The following is a 27,027-nucleotide window of genomic DNA, read 5'->3' as shown; positions in this document are numbered from 1 at the left end:
GAAAAGGAAGAAGAGTAGGTATGAAAGGATCACAACTCTCAAAATGAAATAGTAGTGACAAAAGGTGTGTGTACACAGCACACTTACAGGTCCAAAATCTGCACTCAGAACAACTAGGTTCAGCTGGAATTCTTCACTGGAGTCTGCACAGGAGCATCAGAGGAGCAAGAGCCACCTCCCCGGGAAGGAAAGGCACTGTGCCAGGCTGGAGGCGGCTGGAGATGAGAAGGAAGTGGAACCAACACTCCCCTCGGGCCTCACCCAGCAGAAGACAAACAGGGTCTGCATTATCTGAACTATACTAATTCCTCTTTGATTTGGCCTTTTGGGGAAACAATTAGGAAACTCACAACGTCTACCTCATTGGGTTATTGTGAGAAGTCAATGAAGAATTCTGGATGGGTTTACTCTTTCCTGTACACTGTGTTGGGGGTCACAAACAAAACAACCCAAGATGATAACAGAATGGCCAGCCAAATGCAGGCTACTTTAGAGAATTGCAGCAGTAGCTGAGTTTTTCTTAATTTGTATGCTCAGGGTGCTAAGAGTCTAGTTCTAACTAGGGAAACCTTTTCAAATTGTGATCTGGAATCCTGGGGCTTCTGGTCTCCACATATGGTACAAGCCTGAAGACAGAGAAAAATGAGATCAGCAACCTGGGAAAGCATGGGGTGGGAGTGGGGGGTCATAAACAGGAAGCCTTTGAAAATGTCTCATAATCTCTAAAAATAAAAACGCCTTTAGCTACTCGCTGGAGCATTCCAGAAGCTGCGCCTCTGAAGAAGAACAAGGCGCTCCTCAGAGCTGACAGTTTTCAGGAGTCAAACAGTGTGAAAATACAATTTCTATTCTTACACAGCAAACTCCAAAGCCTCATGACTGCATCCAGGAGCAGAAGAGGTGCCTGCATAGCTCTGCTATTTGCTGGCCTGCAGTGAAGGGCATTGGCGATGACAAAAGGTATTTTCCCTCCCGCAGCAGCAAGCAGCCCATCTGTTATCCTGCCCCGGCACAGTGCCGGGGAAATCCTTCACGAACTAGAAGCCTCCTGCCAGAGATCCCTGGAAACACTCCCCAGACGATTCTGCCCACGCGCAGGAGCGCACGCTTCTTCCCAGCCTGCCTTTTTGTAATTTTCCTTTTTATTGCTCCAGAGAACAGCGCCTGTGATTTAAAAGTAGCAGGAGGGTCTGCCTTCAAAGTTGTCAAGAATTTTTCTTATTATTTTAACCCTAGAATGGCAATGATTGCCTCGATTCAGAGATACATATGGCTAAGAATGGCATCTTGTGGACAAGCTCACGGGAGGGGGAAGCTCATCAAAGCTGTGTCCATGCTTAAGCAGAGACCCTCCAAAGATCACTGAGACAAGTGAACTGCATAGAAACAGCACCCCTATGGCTGCTGGCTAGACTGCTGACACAGTCACCTGTCTTGCTGAGGGCCAGGTTGCAAGGACCTAGAGCTGAAGTGACAGCCCTGGGCACCTGAGCAGGGAGGACTCCCCCCTCCCTCGGGCTCCAGAAAGAAGGAGGAGAGGGAGCCAGAGTCCTTGGAGGGGGACAAATGCAGAATTGTCTCAGGGTTGGGGCACCCAAGACACATTTGGTCATCACCTAGAGGCAGGCATATGTATCTCTAGCCTGCTTTGGAAGGCTTCTGTGCAAAACACCTATTAGCTTCCCTACTGCTTGGCTTTGGGGATACAGAAATCTCTCCACCCACCAGCAAAGCGCTGCTTTCTTTGTGCTTTGCTTCAAGAGTTAATTCAAGTTTTCTCTGACCTGATTTGTGCTTTGGGGAATACTGGAGAGCTTTCTGAAACACACACCATCAGCCTCGGGTTTGCCTCCACAGATCAGATTGTCAGTCTGTTGCAATCAGCTCTGCCTCCTCAGCCAACGCCTGTATGTGATGCTTCTCTGTAAAATTGACAGTGACCCAGCCAAGGCACCTGGCAACCTGTGGGACACCAGGCACGGGAGCCAGGAGGATGCTGGCAGGCTGTTCCTGACCTTCAGAAGTCCCTGGCTTGTGCTCTGAGTCACAGTGCTGAGCGCTGCTTTCTTCTTTACCTCACTGCCAATTGCTGTTAATGATCTGGGGAGGGAAAGCCCTAAGCGAAGTCATTTTCAACAGGGAAACAAGAATAGCGCAGTAGCACCACCATTCTCAAGCTGGCAGAACTGCAAGAGAGAAACCGAAGGAAATCCTGGATGGATAAACGACCGTCCTTTTGTTAGTGCCTAAATGAAACTTTTGCCCACATCCATCTGAAATGCAGAAAGAAAGAAGTCGTGTAACCCACTTTATAAGTATCACAAAACAAGAGGAGGAGAGTTTTTACTGATCTGTTGAAGATAATTGATTCAAGCAACAATCAGGATATTCCAGTAATAAAACTACAAGTGGATTTTTGGCCTTTTGGTTTTCAGTATTTTGATTATCTACACAGATCGGAACAGTTGTATAATGGGCAGATCTTCATTTGATTCTGTATAGACACAGCCTTCTATGCTACTGAAGGAAACTAAGAATAGAATTCCTTCTTCTACAAACTTAAAATTTCAGCTCCATCATTGCAGGTACAATATATTTTTGTATAAGTAGGCAAGTCAACCCCCACGTCCTAGTGCTCTTCGGCACAAAGCACGTTACATTTTCAAAACTGGGAGAAAGTGTTTGAGTTGAGAAGTCCAAAGAACAATGTTTTAGGGGAGGGATGGATTGAGAATTTGGGATTAGCAGAGGGAAACTATTATATATAGGATGGACAAGAACAAGGTCCTACTGTATAGCCCAGGGAACCACATTCAATATCCTACAATAAACCATAATTGAAGGGAATATGAAAAACAATGTATGTATATATGAATATATATACATATACATGGGCTTTCCCGGTGGCTCAGATGGTAAAGAATCTGTCTGCAGTGCAGGAGACTCAGGTTTGATCTTTGGGTAGGGAAGATCTCCTGGAGAAGGAAACGGCTACTCACTCCAGTATTCTTGCTTGGAGAATTCCATGGACCGAGGAGCCTGGCGGGCTACAGTCCACGGGGTCACGAAGAGTCAAACACAACTGACCAAATAACACTTCACTTCATATACATATACATACATATGTATACACACGTACATATATAAAATTGAACCACTTTGCTGTGTACCAGAAACTAAACTAAACTAGTCATCATTGATGACCAACTTCCCAGGAAATGAAAACAACAAAAAGCAAGTGCTACATGGGGGAGAAATAGCCCTTCTGAGACGTGTGATGAGTAGGAGGCCAGACTGTATTATTATTATTATTAATTCATTCCTTAGCCCTGCAGGGGGGGGCCTGCAATTACTGAACAAGTGAAGTAAAACAGTACAATGGAAGACTTGGGTATGTGTCATTCCTCATTCCTTCACCCCAACTATCATGGCTTTTTAAGAAATATACAGACAGTCTTCTGCAAGACGATGACTGGAAAATGGGGCTACTTTATTAACATTTCCAAGTAATTTATCTTCAGATTTATTTATAATGTTATTGTTCTATCCAACTTGTTTTAGTTCAAAGGACATAGAAAAGGGACCATACACAGATCTTCCCCCATTTATTGAGCTTTCTCGCTGACATTTTGCTAGGTACTTTATATATTTTGTCTCATTTTTATACATCTACCAGTTCTATGAGTTGGGCATTATTTAAAAAAAAAAAAAATAAGGAAGAAGTATGGGGCTTCCCTAGTGGTTCAGATGGTAAAGAATCTGCCCACAATATGGGAGACTCAGGTTCGATCCCTGGGTTGGGAAGATCCCCTGAAGAAGGAAATGGCTACTCACTCCAGTAATTTTGCCTAGAATTCCATGGACAGAGTAGCCTGGCAGATCCATGTGGTCACAAAGAGTCAGGCACAACTGAGCTACTAACACACTTTTTCTCATCACGTTCACTAACTTCAGACTAGACAACAGTCAGTTCAGTTGCTGACTTGTGTCCAACTCTCTGTGACCCCAGGGACTGCAGCACACCAGGCTTCCCTGACCATCACCAACCCCCGGAGTTTACTCAAACTCATGTCCATAGATCCGGTGACGCCACCCAACTATCTCATCCTCTGTCGTGCCCTTCTACTCCTGTCTTCAATCTTTCTCAGCATCAGGGTCTTTTCCAATGAGTCAGTTCTTCACATCAGGTGGCCAAAGTATTGGAGTTTCAGCTTCAGTATCAGTCCTTCCAATGAATATTCAGGACTGATCTCCTTCAGAATGGACTGGTTGGATCTCCTTGCAGTTCAAGGGACTCTCAAGAGTCTTCTCCAACACCACAGTTCAAAAGCATTAATTCTTTGGTGCTCAGCCTTCTTTATGGTCCAACTCTTATATCTATATGTGACTTCTGGGAAAACCATAGCTTTGACTAGATGGACGTTTGTTGGCAAACTAATATCTCTGCTTTTTAATATGCTGTCTAGGTTGGTCACAGCTTTTCTTCCAAGGAGCAACTGTCTTAACTTCATGGCTGCAGTCACCATCTGCACCAAGAAAATAAAGTCTGTCACTGTTTCCATTGTTTTCCCATCTATTTGCCATGAAGTGATGGGACCAGATGCCATGATCTTCATTTTCTGAATGTTGAGTTTTAAGCCAGAGTTTTCCCTCTCCTCTTTCACTTTCATCAAGAGGCTCTTTAGTTCCTCTTTGCTTTCTGCCATAAGGATGGTGTTATCTGCATATCTGAGGTTATTGATATTTCTTCCAGAAATCTTGATTCTAGCTTGTGCTTCATTCAACCCATCATTTCACATGATGTAATCTGCATATAAGTTAAATAAGCAGGGTGACAATATATAGCCTTGACATACTCCTTTCCCAATTTGGAACCAGTCTGCTGTTCCATATATAGTTCTAACTGTTACTTCTTGACCTGCATACAGATTTCTCAGGAGACAGGTATGGTGGTCTGGTATTCCCATCTCTTGAAGAATTTTCCACAGTTTGTTGTGATCCACACAGTCAAGGCTTTGGCATAGTCAATAAAGAAGAATTAGATGTTTTTCTGGAACTCTCTTGCCTTTCTATGATTCAACGGATGTTGGCAATTTGATCTCTGGTTCCTCTGCCTTTTCTAAATCCAGCTTGAACATCTGGAAGTTCATGGTTTATGTCCTGTTGAAGCTTGGCTTGGACTATACTACAAAGCTACAGTAATCTAAACAGTATAAGTTAAGCATTATTTCATCTGTTGTGCACTAAATGAAACCAAAGCACAAGCTTAGGTTAATAGATAGCAGAGAGGTCCTTAATTGTCTGACCTGTTAGGCTGAACACTCCATGAGATCAGAGACCACTTCCCCATTGTTTCCAGTTATAAACATGACCTTTAGTAAACACACACACAGCACAGTTCTTGACACACAGTAGATGTCCAGTTAATACCTGCTGAAGGACTAAACAGAAGAAAAAGGGGAAAAAAGATTATCTTGAAAGTAGATAGACTGCTGCTGCTGCTGCTGCTGAGTCGCTTCAGTCGTGTCCGACTCTGCAACCCCATAGACAGCAGTCCATCAGGCTCCCCCGTTCCTGGGATTCTCCAGGCAAGAACACTGGAGTGGATTGCCATTTCCTTCTCCAATGCAGGAAAGTGAAAAGTGAAAGTGAAGTCGCTCAGTCATGTCCGATTCTTAGTGACCCCATGGACTGCAGCCTACCGGGCTTCTCCATCCATGGGATTTTCCAGGCAAGAGTACTGGAGTGGGGTGCCATTGCCTTCTCCGGGGTAGAAAGACTAAGAAACCATAAATAAATCTTTGGTTAGCCATTCTTATTTTTTATTTTGATGATAATTTTTCAGCTCCCATACTTCTATTGGTTTTCAATATATACATAAGGAAAGTTGGAGTTATTTTTTCCCAGCCATAGTAAGACATGAATAAAAGAACCCAAAATTGGCCAAAATTCCACAACTACTAAAAAGGAAGGAGCCTCTGGACCCTGGGGATTAAGAGTTGCATGGAAATTGGGTTTTATTAGAAACAATAGACTTACAGCACCAGAATAAATCTCAGTGTTATCTAGCTCACCTCCTAGCTTCAAACACAGAAACACTTAACTCAGCCAATACAGAACCTTGAGTCTAAGGAAAAGCAACTTAATACAAGAAGGCCAGCAAAGATAAGCCTCTATTTACAATTTTGTGTCAGACAAAGTTGGAAGAGACCCTCAGGGATCAACAGCCATTCATTTACTCATCAAATATTGGGAGCTCTGAATACTTTTTCTCATGAATATAAAAGCTAAGTGCCTTTTTTAAGAGCTGAAAATTTCAGTTGTGAAGTGAGAAAGGTCTATAGTAAAGAGATGCTATGTTCTTTCAATCTAAAAAGTGAGCAGCTATTTTTGTAGTATTTGAAGTATATAGTTTTGCTAAAGTTAGTTAGAATCAGTGTCTCTCATTAAAGAATCTCAGTGACTGCTCACTGTAGTTCTATACAGTGGAAATCCCATATGCTATGGAGTCTGCTCTGGGTCTGGTGAGCCTTCTCCCAAGGCTCAAGATTGAGTCTCAAGTGCCCTACAAACACTACTTCAGCTTCTAGTCAAGACCATGGTAGCCCCCAGGCAGTGCCACCTAAGTATGTGAAACCTGGGGTATTCTCAAGTCACTTCCACTGTCTCCCACAAGTCCACCAAGGAGCAGAGCTGCAGTGTTGATCTGTACCACGTATCTCTTTCTGTGCTTTTACCAACCTTTCTCCTATTAACAAAGACACAGCTATATATTCATGGGGATAGGGAGGAAACAGAGTTGGTAGACAGATGGTAGGGAGTATTCAAGTCCACCTTAGTATGAGTCTCTCCCAAGAGTAAACCTGAGTCCTTCATGCAGATGCTGTCCTGGCAGGCTGCCCTACCTGTTCCCAGGCATGCTTACAGCCAACCAGCAGTGGGTATTCTCTCATCTAAAGTTGGGGCAGTGCTCCACGTTTTCGTCAGAAGAAGTGACAGGATAAACAGAATTTCAATCCAACCTCTTCTCTAACCACAAAGAAAAATTTGTTACCCAAGTTTTAGAAATTTCAGTCCCATATGCCAACACAAAAATGTCAGCCTTTGTCAACTGACAGAGAAAAAAACAAAATGATTATGAGTGAAGAAAAAGGCTCAAGCAAATAATCAAGCTGGTGCAGTCAACTGAGGCTATATTTAACAGATGGACACCAGCTTCAAAAAACTCTCTTGAATATGTAATTTGTTTTAATATTGAGTGATAAATATCATAACTTATGTCTGAAAGATGCAAGTAAACATCATGTAACATTAATAGAATAAAAAAATACCATTGATAGAAAGAAAGAACATATTCTTTGTTCAATGTGCCATACATAGAGAATAGTGAATACTACATGATATCAAGAATAAGAACATATTTGAGAGTCTCTGTTAAATTGTAAATTCCATTCAAACAAAACATATTATTATGCAAATGTAAAAGCTATGGTATAATACTTTGAAAATTAATGACTTCTTTCTATATTCAGATTTAATAAAGTAAAAAGGAAGTACCTAAAGAATGTGGCTGCTCAGGAATAAATGTAAGTGCTCCAGTGTCATTTTTAATTATCTCTGCCTAATCATTCCTTCTTTTAGCACTTAGATTTACTTTTCATAAAGCTTAACCCTAGCACATCTTCACAGAGTATTATTTCCGTTTCTTCCTATTCCCTTTTCCCTTCTCCTCCTTCTTCCTCTTTCTCCTTCTCTCTTCCTCCTTCTTCTCCTTTGTCTTCATCTTCTTTTAATTTACCTTGTTCCTTCCATATATTATTTAAAGGGAATAAAAAGATGAAACAAACTATAATCCCACAAAAGCCTGCCAAAGTTAGTTTTGCTACTCATTCTTACTGCTTTTAAAATTTCTTTTTTCTTTTCTGCCAGTTTTCTTTCTTTCTTTCCTTTTAATGTTACTTTGACTCCTCAAAAACAACAAGTCTTTAAACCCCAGTCAGCTGAGGCTCTGAGAATACTTTCAGAGTTCTCTGAAGTTAGATCCAGTTCACTCTGGGACACTGGATTTTCTGCCAGTCACTAATCTTAATAATCATTATTGCTGCCAAAAATATAGGCCTCTTTTGATATAAATCATGGTAAAGAGCAGGAGCTGAATAGTTTTTAAAGTAATTGGTTTTCCAATTAAAACCACAGTGTCCTATGCTAAAAAGTCACAATGTTGAAAATCACTCTGTCAAAATAGACCTGGGCTCTAGGAAAAAAAACGTATTTTTAGCTGTGACAAATGTTAATTGAAATCAGCATTGGAAATACCGGTGAATCATCGGACTGGGTGTTTGGAAGCTACCCCATTATAATGGGTATATAAACTGAGCAGCCTTCTTCAATAACACACCAATTTATGAAATTTTAATAGAAACAGAACACTGAAAGAAAGCTTAGTGATTTAATAGTTAAGCCCTGACTTTATTTTACATTTTTATTTATCCAAAATAAGATCTACTTTTACTCCATTTAATTTTAAATGGATAATGAATTCATATGAGTTTACCGTATGAAAAAAATCTGGAAAGAGTCTTGCCTCCCTTTCATCATCTCTCCAGTTTCCTTACACACTATGCCTGCCCCATTAAGTAATGACTTTTTATTCTATCAAACACTGGTTCCCCTAAATTCACCAACACAAGCTATTGATAAGACAAAGCTGAGTATACTCTTTACTGCAGTAAAAGAGGATACTACATTGCAAAAGTTTGTAGTATTAGGTCAAAATTTAATGAAAATTGGAAACTTAGTTTAAGGCTTGTCTTTTAACACAATGACTTGATTGGAATTGCGTAAGAATCTCCACACAGAGAAAAGGGAACCCTCTTACACTGTTGGTGGGAATGCAAACTAGTACAGCCACTATGGAGAACAGTGTGGAGATTCCTTAAAAAACTGGAAATAGAACTGCCTTATGATCCAGCAATCCCACTGCTGGGCATACACACCAAGGAAACCAGAATTGAAAGAGACACGTGTACCCCAATGTTCATCGCAGCACTGTTTATAATAGCCAGGACATGGAAGCAACCTAGATGTCCATCAGCAGATGAATGGATAAGAAAGCTGTGGTACATATACACAATGGAGTATTACTCAGCCATTAAAAAGAATACATTTGAATCAGTTCTAATGAGGTGGATGAAACTGGAGCCTATTATACAGAGTGAAGTAAGCCAGAAGGAAAAACATCAATACAGTATACTAACGCATATATATGGAATTTAGAAAGATGGTAACTATAACCCGGTGTACGAGACAGCAAAAGAGACACTGATGTATAGAACAGTCTTATGGACTCTGTGGGAGAGGGAGAGGGTGGGAAGATTTGGGAGAATGACATTGAAACATGTAAAATATCATGTAAGAAATGAGTTGCCAGTCCAGGTTTGATGCACGATACTGGATGCTTGGGGCTAGTGCACTGGGACGACCCAGAGGGATGGTATGGGGAGGGAGGAGGGAGGAGGGTTCAGGATGGGGAACACATGTATACCTGTGGTGGATTCATTTTGATATTTGGCAAAACTAATACAATTATGTAAAGTTTAAAAATAAAATAAAATATATTAAAAAAAAAAAAAGAATCTCCACACAACAGTCCAGGATTAATGAAATCATCATGAGGATTTTAAGAACTAATAATTCAAAGAATCTTAAGGCACAAATGGTTGATGTTTTCCAGTGAAGAGTAGGCAAGTCTTTGGGCAAGTTCCTGTAATGAACAACCAAGACATCTGCTTGAGCATAACTGTCCCAGAGGAGGAAGGAAATGCTATTGGAAACAGTGGAAAAGCAAAGGCATATTAGTGTAGATATAAAATGTGGTTCCCACCTCAGGGTCCAGGCTGAGTATGGGAAAAGATGGGCTTGGTTTTCAATTAGTTTCTTGTGTCTCCTTCCAAAGTTTCTGCATGCAAATAAGCTTAAGAATTAGTATGCATTCTTGTTCATCTCCTCTTCTTTTAAACAAAATTGCACATTAGACACATTCTTCTGAATCTTGCTTTTTTGATTTAATATATACTGGACAACTTTCCATATCAATAATGGAGTACAGCTGTGCAACATACAGAGGTACCAACATTATCTGACCAATCCCCTACCGGGTTGCTGCCAAACTTACCATAATACAACAACGCAGCAATGGATGTCTTTGGTGAATCTCTCATTCACAATCTGAAGGATTAAACTGTGGAAATGGGATTGATCTAAATGTATCTAAATGTGTAATTTCTGACAAATATTTTCAGTTGACTTCCCTAGGGCTTATACCAATTCACCTTCCTACCAGCTCCCATTTCATACACGCAGATTGCAGCCCAGAAAGATCAAATCACCTGCTTAGTTCACCCAACCTGTTAGTGAACATGAGGCTCTAACACCCATATCTCATAAATCCCACTCCAAGGTTCCTATTTTCCTGAATTTTTCAGAATATGAGGTTGGCCAGTGCTGATCTCCAAGAATACAACTGGGTGATCTCCGAAATCTCTTGATTAATGTCCAATTTGGGAAGCCCAAGGGCATTCCCTAATCTGCACCTCCTAACCCAGTTGAAATAACAAAGTGGATCCCACCGGAAGGAAAAGAGGGAAAAAAATGCTTAGTGGAAGATAAGGAAAAAAATCCATGAAGGGGCAATAACATAAGAGTCACCTTGTGCTATGAGACAGATTGGCTGTATTAGTGTGTGTCTTTAAAAATAGCAACCTCATTAACAAATGCAGTAGTAATTTGCATTTTCAGACTTTAAGAACCTACTTGGTTTAATACAGTCTCCATCTCCTGCCATCCAGGTTAGTTTGGCATCATCCTTTAGCTCACAAAAATTAAAGCCACTACATTAATTTTGGAAGTTGTAAAACCCCATATGCACAGATCATTAACAGGCTTATTTGTTTGCTTGATCTGCCTCTGTCTGGCCTCCCAAACCTTGGCTGTTTTAGATCAGTTCATCAAGAATCAACTCCCTTGATAATAATTTGGCTAAAGGACCCAAAAGGCCATAAAACACCCGGTCTCCTGCCATATCCAAACATCTTTGATTATCTGATTCTGCTAAGTCCAAAGTTAAAGGTACAAAGCATGCATTTCTCCTGGATCCAAAAGAACTAGAAATAAATACTGAGTGTTTTACATAGAGGAGGCATTTAGAAAATGTTAGCTGGTAATAAGGTCTGTCCTTAAAACAATTTAAAAAGACCATACACCTCACTATTAGCAATGAACATTTGTTTAAAAAATGGGGCATCTCCAGCTGGGGCAACCACCTGTACTAGAATTACAGGGAGGAGGGAAAAGGAAGGCAAGAGGATTGTCTGGTGACTGATTCGCCAGACTCCAAAGGTCCCAGTTGGAGTGGAGGCCCCAAATGCATTTGAGCGTCCCCAGTAAGCCCTCTGTTTGTTGTTATTGCTGCTGTTTGGGCTGCACTGTGCAGTATGTGAGATCTCAGCTCCCCAGGGATCGACCCCATGGCCCCTGCAGTGGAAGTGTGGAGTCGTAACCACTAGACCACAGCAAAGTCTCCAATGAGCCCTTTGAACCCTGAGTAGGACTGACATGCAGGGAGACACAGAAGATGAAGAGGTGTTCCATGACTGAAGTGGGGAAGGCATCTCATGGCAGAGGCAGGCACAGAGGCCTGCCTATCTATAGATCAAATACTCAAAAAGAGAGATTGTCTTGTGCTAACAACACAACGAGCAGCAACCTAAAGGACCTCATTTATTGCAAATGAAACACAAACACCTACACAACTAACAAAATGCTTTTTAATCCAATACATAGTAATTAGAGAAAAATCAGGAGGCAAAACGTCTTCTCTTTTCCTTACCCACTAAGCCAGACATAGTGCCAAGTTCTAATTTGAGGGTTATGACTTCAATGAGGATTCTGTAGCTAAATTATATTGCTCCAGGTTTTAGACCTCCAAAACATCTGGCCTAATAGTATACGTGTTCTAGTCTGGATAATTAATTCAACTAGCTGTGATTCTTCACTTTGGTGAACAGAAGATGAAGGGAAATGCAGAATTTAACACATATACAAAAGTTGTTAATTTCTTAAAGTTTCATCCAACCAAAGATAAAACAAATAAGTTGCCTGCACTCTTCGTACATGAATATAAAGATGTGACTTTGAAGTTGTGAGACTTTTTTATATGTGGTGTGTGAAACTTTTCCTATTACTTTATGGTCACATAAACTTCCACACCTTTCATACAAATAGCTTGATGATCACCTTGTAGGGTTTTGTTCCTTTAAATATCTAATTAATATGGGCAGTTCCTCATCATACAAACATTGGTTTTTTTTTTGGTATGTAGATGACATGGTCTTAGTCTCTTCCTTAACTTCAGCCATTCCACTGCAGCAAAAAGCAGATTTCAGGAAAATTTGATTCAATTTATGTTAAATAAATTAATGGAAATAAAAGCTATGTATATATTTACATATATGTATGTAAACAGAAGAGAACTGTCTGGAAACTTGACAGTATTTCCCTCTGTTAAAAGAAATGAGATAATTGGAAGGGAGAGATATTTTTCATTTCAAATATTTAATGAAGTGATAATGTATTTATATATTACTTATAAGAAATGATCTAAAATAAAACTTACTGATTAAATTTAAATTATAAAATAAAATTTCAGTCTACACCGCAAAATTTAGATGCTTAATTGTACTCCCCTAAGAATATAACCTCTCAGAAAAACTTTTTTTTGGATGTAGAGATATAATTGGTATCAAATGGAATAATCTAAGAAAAGAGTTTTTGTTTTTTTTTTTTAAATAAATGCTTAGAAAAGTTCAGTGGCTATAGACACTGGCTCCTTTCGTCACCTGTATTCTGCTGCCATGAAAGAGGAATATGATCCATCCTAAGTGCTTTTTACTCAACCCCTCCTTCTGCATAGTAGAGATTCTGTACAATCAGTTCCAGTCAAGTTTGTTCCTGTGTCCTTTTGGATTCTTTCAAAGAATGTTCTTTTTTCAAAGCCAGTATCTTGTGCTATTAACCTTTGAGCATCCCTTTGCTAGAGCTGCACATCAGACTGAACTCTGATCACTCTCCCCTCAACCTATCAGTCCTCTCTTATTGCTTTGCTTGGTTCTTTGCCAAGCTTTCTGAGCAGCCAGCCTACACCAGGAGGTCTAAATAAACTGTTCTAAGAGAACAAGCCTTTAAAAGCATTTCCCTGTGTTTGATCAGGAAACCCACTTATTCCTCTCCTCTGAGGACAAATTAAATTTAAAAAGTCCTGTAGGCCATCATCTAATTCTATTCATCTAGGATTCATTGAGTCTTGAGATGTGTAAGACATTCAAATAGATACTGTAACATCTACAATAATATAATGTTTCTGTCCTCAAGAAGTTTACAATCTACCAAAACTAAATCATCATCCTTTAATTTCACAGCTTACCTGGTATTTTATAATATTATTGTATGTACTTTTAGAATCTTTGCAGAATTTTTTTTTTCCTTTTCTATTGCAGTAAAACAAATATAGCATAAAATTTACCATTTTAATTATTTTTAAGTGTACAATTCAGTGGCATTAAGCACAGTCACAGAATTGTGCAACCATCACCACTATCCATTTCCAGAACTTTTTCATCATTCCAAATAGAAAATTCTGTACCCATTAAATGATGAATTCCCAACCCCCACCCCCAGCATCTGCTTTCTGTCTCTATGAATTTGTCTATCTTAGGTATCTAAGAGCAATCATATGGTACTTGTCCCTTGTGTCTGTCTTCTTTCATTTAGCATATCATTTTCAAGGTTTACCTATGTTACAGCATATATTGTCATTCCATTCCTTCTTAAAGCCAAGTAATATTCCTTCATATGCATTATTTATTTATTTTTTTCATCTGTTGATGGACATGAGTCATTGTAACTTTTGACTTTTTTTTTTCTTATTAAGGGAATCTTTTTTATATTTCTACAATCTCTATATTTGGTTTAGTTTGAGAAACCCAGATCAGTCTTTTTCAAGTGTCCTCAGCCTCTTTGATATGGATACAATGCTCTATACAATGAAAAGCAAGTCACAGAGAAGTAAAATCGTGTGTAGAGTGGGCCTCAGCTTTACCAAGGCACAGCTTCTTCTGCTGGTATGCACACTTCCATCTGCTACATGCATGCACACTACACACACATACCCTGTGTTGATGTCTGGTGAAAGGCGTGTTAGGTTCTATTTTATATTTAAAGAAGGAACATATTTTTCATTGGATCTTATAACAAAATTTGCCAAGGAGTACGAAGAAGATGGTATGCTCCCTATTTCTCTTCAGATCTTCTAGGTTTGACCCCCCTACTGGAAGACTAAGGATTATAATATAGAATATTCTTTAGAGATTTTTTGGTGACATTTTCAAGATAAGCAGAGTTGCATCAAGGCTTAAGTGACCATATGCCTCAGAGCTTCTGAAACAAATCCAGCATTAAGGATTTCAGAGACCAAAGACCATTAGCAAGCACAGACAGAACTGTCTTCCTGATGGGCAGTCACAGGGGTGGCCTTCTTCTTTCTGCTAGCAGCTCTGAGGAATAGACAGGGCTAGAACAAGAGCAGGAAAAGAACCCAGATGTGACACGGTGCTCACAGGTGACAAACTGCTGTGGGGATACACATGAGGCATCTTCTGGGGAAATATTGGTAAATACTTTTAGGAGAAATGAGATTCTGCAAATATGTGGCAGGAGTATTATCTGATGCTAAAATGTCTTTGGAATATATGTTGTTGTTTAGTTGCTAAGTCAAGTCCAACTCTTTTGCAACTCCATGGACAGTATCCCACCAGGCTCCTCTGTCCACAGGATTTCCCAGGCATGAATACTGGAGTGGGTCAGCATTTCCTTCTCCAGGGGACCTTTCCAACCCAGGGATCAAACCCTCATCTTCCGCATTGTCAGGCGGGTTTTTTATTACTGAGCCACCAGGGAAGCCCTTGGTACATACAGGCCTGCTTCCAGGCCTACTGTAAGCCTGATTCTAGCTTTTGAACCATCAAATTCTAAGTGTACATGAACCTGAGTATATGTTATAGACACCTCCTAAGAAACTCTTTGGCATTGCCTTTCTTTGGGATTGGAATGAAAACTGACCTTTTCCAGTCCTGTGGCCACTGCTGAGTTTTCCAAATTTGCTGGCATATTGAGTGCAGCACTTTCACAGAATCATCTTTCAGGATTTGAAATAGCTCCACTGGAATTCCATCACCTCCACTAGCTTTGTTCATAGTGATGCTTTCTAAGGCCACTTGACTTCACATTCCAGGATGTCTGGCTCTAGGTCAGTGATCACACCATTGTGATTATCTGGGTCGTAAAGATCTTTTTTGTACAGTTCTTCTGTGTATTCTTGACACCTCTTCTTAATATCTTCTGCTTCTGTTAGGTCCATACCATTTCTGTCCTTTATCGAGCCCATTTTGCATGAAATGTTCCCTTGGTATCTCTAATTTTCTTGAAGAGATCTCTAGTCTTTCCCATTCTGTTGTTTTCCTCTATTTCTTTGCATTGATCGCTGAGGAAGGCTTTCTTATCTCTTCTTGCTATTCTTTGGAACTCTGCATTCAGATGCTTATATCCTTCCTTTTTTCTGCTTTTTGCTTCTCTTCTTTCACAGCTATTTGCAAGGCCTCCCCAGACAGCCATTTTGCTTTTCTGCATTTCTTTTCCATAGGGATGGTCTTGATCCCTGTCTCCTGTACAATGTCACAAACCTCAGTCCATAGTTCATCAGGCACTCTATCTATCAGATCTAGGCCCTTAAATCTACTTCTCACTTCCACTGTATAATCATAAGGGATTTGATTTAGGTCATACCTGAATGGTCTAGTGGATTTCCCTACTTTTTTCAATTTAAGTCTGAATTTGGCAATAAGGAGTTCATGATCTGAGCCACAGTCAGCTCCCGGTCTTGTTTTTGCTGACTATATAGAGCTTTTCCATCTTTGGCTGCAAAGAATATAATCAATCTGATTTCGGTGTTGACCATTTGGTGATGTCCATGTGTAGAGTCTTATCTTGTGTTGTTGGAAGAGGGTGCTTGCTATAACCAGTGTGTTCTCTTGGCAGATAGTGATTGCAGCCATGAAATTAAAAGACGCTTACTCCTTGCAAAGAAAGTTATGGCCAACCTAGATAGCATATTGAAAACCAGAGACATTACTTTTCCAACAAAGGTCCATCTAGTCAAGGCTATGGTTTTTCCAGTAGTCATGTATGGATGTGAGAGTTGGACTACAAAGAAAGCTGAGCTCTGAAGAATTGATGCTTTTGAACTGTGGTGTTGGAGAAGACTCTTGAGAGTCCCTTGGACTGCAAGGAGATCCAACCAGTCTAAAGGAGATCAGCCCTGGGATTTCTTTGGAAGGAATTATGCTAAAGCTGAAACTCCAGTACTTTGGCCACCTCATGCGAAGAGTTGACTCATTGGAAAAGACTCTGATGCTGGGAGGGATTGGGGGCAAGAGGAGAAGGGGACAGCAGAGGATGAGATGACTGGATGTCATCACTGACTCGATCGATGTGAGTTTGAGTGAACTCCAGGAGTTGGTGATGGGCAGGGAGGCCTGGTGTGCTGTGATTTGTGGGGTCACAAAGAATCAGACATGACTGAGTGACTGAACTAAACTGAATTGAACTGAAGAAACTCTGGGTTTCCACTGCCAACAATAGAGAGATTATTATTTTTCAGAGTTCTATACTAAATCTGCTCTAAGTGACAATATTAACCAGCTGTTGATACTATTTGCCACACGAGAAATGGTGGACATGCTGAAAATGTTATCAGTGTCAATATAAATTTTAGAGTAAAATGAATAATGACAAAAGACAGTAATTTGGGGCTCTTCAAAGACATGACCTTAAGGAAACAGTCAATCTGTTTCAGCAAGAGACATACAATACATGTCAAATATAAAGTGAGGTATATTCTCAAACTATTCCTTATTAAAATGGGGGTGACTGTATAGCCAAGTCTAGACAATGACTTATATGATAGTGAAACTCTCTATTGTTTTATTTTACTCATTTAGAGAAGACATATAATTAGCCAGGGAGGGCAAGGCCATGCTGTGATGATAAATTAGCTCCGAAGTCCATGTGACTTGACACAACTCGCTTATTTCTCTCACACGACCTGTCCCTCACAGGTTCACAGACCTCAGCTCCATGTGGTCACCCAGGAATCCAGGATGCTTGCATCTCCACTGTATTGTAATCGCGCCATGTGGAATATGTCTCGTCAACAATAGACAGTACTACAAACTCGTGCACAGATTGTTCCCTACCTTAGGTAGGAAGAGACCCAAATGCTACCCCATATTGCATTGGCCAAACTCTCCACTTAAATTCACCTACTTGCAAGGGGGCTGGGAAGTATAAGAAAGGAATGCAATATTTGGTGAGCTTTATAGTCTCTGCTCCATTAACTTGACATAACCTATGTCAGTCTTTGTTTGGAAAGTGAAATAGTGGTCAGCTGACAGCCTGTGTTTTAAAAGGGAAAATAATAAATTTAACACAAGTTCAAATTTAAAAAATTTTTGTAAACAAACTTTTAAAGATAATTTGAAAGCAACCCAATGATTAGTTACATTGTACTGATCTCATCTACACACTGAAAATAAATTTTAAAAATATTTTTTACTGTTACACAAGAGAGTACTTATGACTCGAGATAGTGTCCACTGACAGCATCATACATGGATTCATAGAGATATCTTCACTAAGGCAGAAGTGAAACTTTAAACACCATGAGCCCAAAGGCAGCACAGTCAGGCAGTGCGCAGGAGTGTGCAGCAGTCACCTCTCCATGAGCGCACCCCTCCTCCACCTCCTCCACACCACAGCTTGGCACCAGGTCTGGGGCAGCCAGGTCCTGGGATAAGAGAGCGTCTGTGGAGGCCATCCATGCTCATGGGGCTTTGTGCAAAAAGGAGCATTCACAGCAATGGTGTTTTCCAAAGAAACCTCCATACCACCACTACCTCCTCTACTTTCTCGATTCTTGAAGTGGGTCAGGGACTCCAGAGCCACAGAGTCACTTCAAGACATTTCCTCTGAAAGTCTGCTCGAGGGTGATGTGGTAGCACAGTCTGGAATTTCATGTTTACCCTATCTCAGGGTTCAGTGGGATCATCCTTTTTGATGCAGTTACATAAAAGACTGGGCAAGGCCAGCTGGGTCTCCAGTCAGAGGGCCAGGGCTTGGTCCCCTGAGAGTCAGGGGTCCTATACAAAGGATGCTGAAGCAGAATGAGCCAAAGATACAAAAGGGCCTTGTGTTGAAAGGGCCCAAGTCAAAAAGTCAGAAAATTAAGACAGCATATAGTGAGCAAGGCACAAGGCAGGAGTGGCATGATGAAATGGGAAACAGAATCAGGATTCAGAAACTGGACCAACGTTGGGACAGGAGCAACTTAGGGATCAATGAGATTTGGAACAATTTCAGTGAGGCATTCCAGTACCTAAGTGAGATGGAAAACCTATGCCAGAGACCTTGCACTTTTTTTCTCTATTTAATTTCCTAAAGCAAGTTAGCTCTCTGCTTAAGGTACACTCAACCAAATTCTCTAGAAATTGCAAGAAGCCCCCAGAGATTTCCATAAGCTAAACAACAGAGAGAGTCCCAGCACTGCCTCCTCCCCCTCATACGAGAGCAGCAATCCCAACCCCAGGAGCTGCCAGCTTTATAAAGTCTTGTGACAGCCAACCTCCTTGGAAAGAATGTTTCCATCCTCACAACCCGTTCTTTCCCACTGATACTCCAACACTGGCCATTCCTGCTCTTGAGCACATACCAAAAGGCAGCACTTGAACCGTCAGTCTCACCAGCAACCAGAACCAGCGACAGCCCAGTTCAGCATGTTTTAGTAGCAAACTCTTAATACTGCTGAGAAAATGGAAACCATCTGCTGTTCTCACACCCAGCCAGAAACTGCCACTCTACATGTCCAAATGGTCTGACTGAACTTCTGGACCACCAGACACGAGCTCCCTAACAGAATGAAGTCAGACAAGATGTCTTTTTGGTATCAAGGGCCACTGTGATTTTCCTGCTTTGTGTGCAAGTTGGATGACTTGCAACAGACTTTGCAAACAAGTCCACAGCTCATAGCTCATGATACAGCCTTAGCATTCATTTTTATCCTATAGAACATGGCCTCACCTTCTTCATCTCCTGATTTCTTCTTCATCTACCTATCTGTGTATCATCTACCTATCTGCCTAACTACCTATCAATTTATCCATCCGTCCATCCATTCGCCCATCTCCCCATGCACGTATCTACATATCTCCTATCTATCTATATTCCTGTTTATACAACTTCCTTTCTGTATTGGTTTCCTAGGGATGCTGTAACACATACCACGGACTAAGTGGCTTAGAATAAACACATTTTTTCACAGTCCTAGAGGCTAGATGTATGAAATCAAGGTTTCAGCAGGGCTATAGCCCACTGAGGGCTATGAAAGAGAATCTGACCTGCCTCTCTCCTAGCTTCTGGCTGGCTGACAATCACTGACATCTTTACCTATGGACACAGCACTTTGATCTCTTATTTCACCTACACATGACATTCTCCCTGTATGTGTCTGTCTCTGTGTCTAAATTTTTCCTTTTCATAAGGACATTGGTTTAGGGTCCAGTCTAATGACTTTGTCTTAACCTGATCGTCTGTAAAGTCCCTATTTCCAAATAAGGTCACATTCACAAGCACTGGGGATTAAGACTTTAACATTTTGGGGGAGACACTCTGTCCAATGCAAGGTTCTCCAACTTTTCTCATCAAGCCCCATGTTAGCAGGTTAAAGAGAAACCACAGCCCCTTGGCTTCATTTATTCCCATATATAAGTGGCAAATGAAGCCAGTAATAAGAGTGAATATAGAGTTTAGGAAAATTACACACAAATTTACATTAGCAATAGGACTATGGGTGATTTGTATCTGAATTATATTCATATTTAAATACCTAGTTTTTAGAAAATTAGTGCATCAACACAAACAAGGTTAACCAATAAATCCACATAAAATTTTAACAGATGTACAAAGATAAGCTAAACATGATTTATAATTAAAAAACTAGAGTAAGAGAGATACAAAGCAGTGGGCCACTCAAGACCACACTGGTGACTGATAGCCGCCTTGATAAGACAGTCCTTCCTGAAAACATTTAAAAATCCAAATGTTTGCATTTGCACTCTGCAACAGGACCTTTGCAACTGTGCTAAACCTTATGGGACCCAAGTTTCTTAAAGAATATTGGAAAATCATGCTGAGTCAACTGTAGAAATGCCAGAGTTTTTGCAGACATCCAGGTGACCATCCATACCGGAGTCATATAAATAACACCCTCTGGAAATATACATGGACCACAACTATGATGTCATATAAACTAGCCCTGAGAAACACGCCAGTTTAAATTATACAAACACAATATTTTCATTCTAATGCCAAAGAAAGGCAATGCCAAAGAATGTTCAAACTACCACAAAATTGCACTCATTTCACATGCTAGCAAAGTAATGTTCAAAATTCTCTGAGCCAGGCTTTAACAGTACATGAACCAAGAACTTTTGAATGTTTAAGCTGGATTTAGAAAAGGCAGAGGAACCAGAGATCAAATTGCCAACATCCGTTGGATCATAGAAAAGCAAGAGAATTCCAGAAATACATCATTTCTGCTTCATTGACTACACTAAAGGTTTTGACTGTGTGGGTCACAACAAACTGTGGAAAATTCTTCAAGAGGTGGGAATACTGGACCACCTTACTGCCTGCTGAGAAACCTGTATGCAGGTCAAGAAGCAACAGTTAGAACTGGACATGGAAGGACAGACTGGTTCAAAATTGGGAAAGGAATACATCAAGGCTTTATATTGTCACTCTGCTTATTTAATTTATATGCAGAGTACATCATGCAAAATGCCAGGCTGGATGAAGCACAAGCTGGAATCAAGATTGGCAGGAGAAATACCAATAATCTCAGATATGCAGATGACACCATCATTATGGCAGAAAGTGAAGAAGAACTAAAGAGCCTTCTGATGAAAATGAGAGAGGAGAGTGAAAAAGCTGGCTTAAAGCTCAATATTCAGAAAACGAAGATCATGGCATCCAGTCCCATCACTTCATGGCAAATAGATGGGGAAACAATGGAAAGAGTGAGAGACTTTATTTCTGGGGGCTCCAAAATCACTGCAGATGGTGACTGAAGCCATGAAATTAAAAGATGCTTGCTCCTTGGAAGAAAATCTGTGACCAACCTAGACAGCATATTAAAAGGCAGAGACATTACTTTGTCAACAAAATTCCATATAATCAAAGCTATGGTTTTCCCAGAAGTCACATATAGATATAAGAGTTGGACCATAAAGAAGGCCGAGCACCAAAGAATTGATGCTTTTGAACTGTGGTGTTGGAGAAGACTCTTGAAAGTCCCTTGAACTGCAAGGAGATCAAACAAGTCCATCCTAAAGTAAATCAATCCTGAATATTCATTGGAAGACTGATATTGAAGCTGAAGCTCCAATACTTTGGCCACCTGATGCAAAGAGATGGCTCTTTAGAAAAGACCCTGATGCTAGGAAAGACTGAAGGCTGGAGAAGAAGGGGACGACAGAACACGAGATGGTTGGATGGAATTACCATCCAAGTAATTGGAATTACTCAATGGACATGAGTTTGAGCAAGCTCTGGGAGATAGTGAAGAACAGGGAAGGCTGGCATGCATAGTCCATGGGGTTATAAAGAGCTGGACACTACCGAGTATCTGAATAACAACAACAAATCAATAATGATTCTAAGTTTCTAGTAAGCTAGTAAGCTCCTAATTGCTTTTAAAAATGATGGGTTATGTAATTAATATAATTTACCTAGAAGAAATAAAATACTTGTTTACATTAGTTCACAAGCACTGTATTGTGAACCCCTGACTGAGCTCTACTAATAGTCTGTGAGATCAAACCCTCCTCTTTACAAAGAATGGCCACCACTTTCAATCACGTGACTACTACAAGATAAGCTATTTCATACAATATAACACATATCATAACTCCTGGCCATCTCTGATAGGTCCAAGTCTGTGTATAGAAACCAAGTTGAACCAATGAGTCATTTTTCAGAAGACAAACAAGAAGTAAAATAGAAGAAAATATAAAAATTACAACATTTGTTGCATGTTTACTCTATTTCAATGGCTATTCTAAGAATTGTCTATATAATAACTCATTTAATCCCATTCTGTAGGAGCTGTTAATACTCCCATTTTACATATAAGAGTACTAAGAGTCACAGAGGTTAAGTTACTTGCCCAAACTTAAACAGCTAGTAAATGGCAAAGTCATAACTCAAACCAGATGGTTTAATAAGCCATTCCTTTGTCCAGCCTGGTATACTACTTCTTTGATCTTGAGAGAGACAGAAGAGAAGAGAGTTCTTCTATGGCTGATGTGCTCATGTAACAAGGAATGTAAGAGAGAGAGAAAACATAATGCAGGAAACAGACAAAGTAGATCACATTTAAGTTCCTGTTTCTAGTCATTCTGCAGACAAAAAAAAAAGTTTCTGTTTTAGGATCCCAAGAAATTCTCTAGTGTTTGTATGATATAACTTGCAGGCAAACAAGTCTGACTAACAAAACAATTAGAATTTTTTTTTCTCTATCTTCTAGTCCTTTGCCTCTTTGGAAAAGAGATAAAATTTTCATGGGTTTCTGTTTACAAAGGCATATGATTTAGGATACTTCTACTGAGATGGGGTCCATGTAGCAGAAACAATAGCATCAGCTGAGAGTCTGTGAGAAATGCAAAATCTCAGGCCCTCTCCCAGATCTACTGAAATAGAGCTGGCGTTTTAACACAGTTGCCAGGTGATGTATATGAATATTAAATTTAAGAAACCCTGATCTGAATAACCTTAAAAGCCCTTCCATCCAAAGCATCCAGAGTAGCATGATAACAACATTCCATTTACACACATGACCGAGGACCTAAAAGTAAAAGAAAAGCTCCAAAATGGAGAGGAAAACTAAAAAAACTGAAATTCAGTAGACGCTGAAATGGTAAATGGAGCTAAAGCTTTGTTGATATCAGGAAATAGAGAATGAGGGGTGGTTCTAGAAGGATTAGCATATTAAGAGCCATACAGTGATGAACTTTAAGCTTGGGAAAGTCAGGGTGCTGAAACAGACTCCACACAAAGAGGGTATCCTCAAAGGGATCCACTTTTGAGAAAGACTGGATCAGGAAGAGAACATTTTAACCATCTAAAGGACAAACCTATTTGTTGAAGTTTAGAACTTTAGGGAATGGATACATAATGCCTAGGTAGAGAGGCAGATTCAAAATCTGAAGAGGAAGACAGATGTGAAGAAAGGACTAAGGATGAAACCAATATAAATAGAGATGCAAACCAGGAAAGTGAGCTTCAGGAGAGCAGAAGAGATAATGAGAAGGTCCAGCATGTATCTTTAAAGAGGGTGGCAGGAGGGAAAGGAGGAAACAGGAAAGAGGCAATATTGAAAAAGATAATAGCTGTGACTTTTTTCACAGGTGATTAAAGAATCCTTAGTTACAGGAACCCTAATGAGTCTCAAGTAGAATTAATACAGCTAAATCTATATACATCAGCCCTCAGCCTGAAACCACAAGAAAACAACAACAAAATGTGAAAAGGCCAGAGTAAAATGATCAATTATTTATCAAGGGACACTAATTATTAGACTGACAACAGACTTCCCAATGATAACAACAGAAGAAAACAATTCAACATCTTCCAAGTACTCAGGAAAATGAGCCATCATTCCAAAATTTTAAATGCAGCTAAACCATAATTTCAAAAAAGTGAAATTCACTTTCAGGGCTTTCCAGGAGGCGCTGATGGTAAAGACCCCACCTGCCAATGCAGGCAGACATGAGAGATGGGGGTTCGAGCCCTGGGATCATCCTCTGGCATCATCCTCTGGGTTGTGAAGATCCCCTGGAAGAGGGCATGGCAACCCACTCCAGTATTCTTGCCTGGAGATCTATCCCTTAATCCTGTAACCTAAAAGTTTAAAAAGTGTCTATGATTCTCTCCATCCATGAACAGTATCAGCACCGATTAGAAGGCAACAAGATACCAGAAAATGCCTTCTGATGACAAAATGATGACTCCTACACTGAGCAGTGTCTCTGGTGGAAATCACCCCTTTGTGGAGCTTTGTGGAAGATGAACAGGATCTTAGGTGCTGAGTCAGGAAATTTGCATCCAAGTTCTAGCCCTACTGAAAAGTGGCCATGGGATTTTGGACAATTTACTCTGGTTTCTTGTGTATAAAAAGAAGCAAGTGAGCTCTTTACCTTTACAACTCCAGTTTCTATTTCTCTGTATTTCTCCCTGCACCTTCCTGATTGATGTGAATTGGCATCTACCCAAGGACCACACATGATTATTTCACAAAATGTAATCAATATTGTTGTTGTTCAGTCACTCAGTAATGTCCAATTCTTTGCAAACCCATGGACTACAGTATGCCAGGCCTCCTTGTCCATCAGCTCCCTGAGTTTGTGCAAACTCATTCTCATTTAGTTGGCAATGTCATCCAACCATCAAGAACTTTCACTGCAAAAATCTCAAACTGAAAATCTCAGTCCAACAAATACGAGTGGCAGACTCCTTCTGCTGCTAAGTCACTTCGGTCATGTCCAAATCTGTGCGACCCCATAGATGGCAGCCCACCAGGCTCCTCTGTATCTGGGATTCTCCAGGCAAGAATACTGGAGTGGGTTGCCATTTCCTTCTTCAATGCATGCATGCATGCTAAGTCGCTTCAGTCGTGTCTGACTCTGTGCAACTCCATGGACAGCAGCCCAGCAGGCTCTTCTGTCCACAGGATTCTCTATGCAAGAATACTAGAGTAGTTTGCCATTTCCTTCTCCAACAGAGTGGCAGACTAGAAACTCTTTATATCAACTTCTGCCCTGGAATTGGCAACCCACTCCAGTATTCTGGCCTGGAGAATTCCACGGACAGAGGAGCCTAGCAGTACAGTCCATGGGGTAACAGAGAGTCGGACATGACTAAACATCTTTTACTTCACTTAACTTCATATCAACTTCTCAAAAGAAAAACTCCTAAAAGTTCAAATTTCAAGCCAATTCTACCCTTATCTTGCACCCCATGCCTACACCAAAAAGTCATAACTCTTCTGAGTTTTGCCACATTTAGCTGATGAGACTCACCAAGACTCCTCTGAATTTCCATCCTCCTGGCACCACCCCAGACTTGTTCTTCCTTCTAAACACATCAGCACTTTCTTTGTGATTTAAGTTACCATGCTCCTACTTCCAACAGAGAAAGAAAAAAGATGATTTATCATTTTGCCTTTAATGGGTACAAGAAATATTGAATTCTTCTGGCCCATAAGTACATTTCCCACAGGGGATCATCTTAAATCTTAATTACAAGTTTATGTATTATTCAGGCAATGCTAGAAACTTAGCTTTGGGTTAGCACTACACCATTAGTCTTCATTCGCTCCTTCTTGGATTTTCCCCTCATTTCCAAATGATGGTCATTCCGGTCTTCTTGCTTCTTTAATTACACTTCAGTTACAATCACCTTTTCCCCAGAGCACCTGACTTTCTCTGGCAGAATGCCCATGACTTCCTCAACAAAAGGGCTTGACTCTCCACTGGGCTCCTTGCTGACAAGCGTTAGGTATACATACAAACAGGCTATTTATTGCAACAGAAGTGATCTCTCATAGGGAAGGGTCAATGACTTAATACAAAGAGAGTTCTCTTCCCACAGTGTACATTTGAGTACATACACATGCACACACTCACACATTCTATACACACACTCAAAGATTTTTAAAAAGGCAGACAACTCTTCACCAGTTGCCAGATATGGCATTTATTGGCTTTATTAAAAGCCTAAGATTTGCATCAATAGCTAATACTTGTCAAGAGCTTTCTGTGCAAGGTTATCTCACGACACACCTGAGCCCTTTAGCACTGCTCTCTGTATCACTTCATGGCTTTCCCTTTATGTCTCCAGGGTGCTCTCTGCACTTGATTCTCCATGTGCTGTGAAGCCTTTGTAAGTGAGCCTTTTACATCTTTCTATACAGGGTGTGATGAACAAACTCCCCATCCCCTTGGTCTCTCTCAGAAAGTGTCCAAAAATCAAAGAATTCAATTTGAAAATGATGCCACTCCTAGCAGGATACAAAAAGGTCAACCTAAGAGCTGTTACAATTTCTGTTTTGTTGTGTGATGCTAGGCTTTCCTTAGGACAGAAAAGAGCCAAATACTCCAAAGCACGATCACGGAAATCTACCACTCCAAACCGCAAAGCCAGGAATGTGCTAACAAAAGAAATATTCTTTCCCTTTTTAGAGTCTTTCTTTTTTTGATGTATGATTTTCATACTGCTAAGTGTACATTATTAACTCAGCAGCTAAGTAAATTTTTATTTACTTTTTACCTGTGTATGCATCACCCAGATCAAGATATAGGCATTTATGTCACTCCAGAAAATTCCCTTCACCTCTTCCCAGTGCAATACTCACCTCAAAGACACCCTCTACACTGACTTGAATCATTATCGATTATTTTTATCTGCCTTTAACTTCACATATATGGAATCACACAGGGTGTACACAGTCTGCCCTGGTTTCGCTTGTCTGAAAGAATGCTTTTGAGATTGAGCCATGTTTCTGTGTTTATGCACCCCTTCTTTCCACGGCTGCATAGCAGTAGTCCACTCCAATAATACATTATACTACAGCTTGCTCCTACATTCTCCTACCATTTGACATTTGTATTCTTTCCAGTTTGGGGCTAACTAAGAATCCCATGGACAGAGGAGCCTGGTGGGCTGCAGTCCATGGGGTCGCAAAGAGTGGGACAGAACTGAGCAACTTCACTTTCACTTTTGACTTTCATGCATTGGAGAAGGAAA

Source organism: Bos taurus, chromosome 10, assembly GCF_002263795.3.
Source record: "Bos taurus isolate L1 Dominette 01449 registration number 42190680 breed Hereford chromosome 10, ARS-UCD2.0, whole genome shotgun sequence".
Classification (NCBI taxonomy): Eukaryota; Metazoa; Chordata; class Mammalia; order Artiodactyla; family Bovidae; genus Bos; species Bos taurus.
This window is presented reverse-complemented; position numbering follows the sequence as displayed.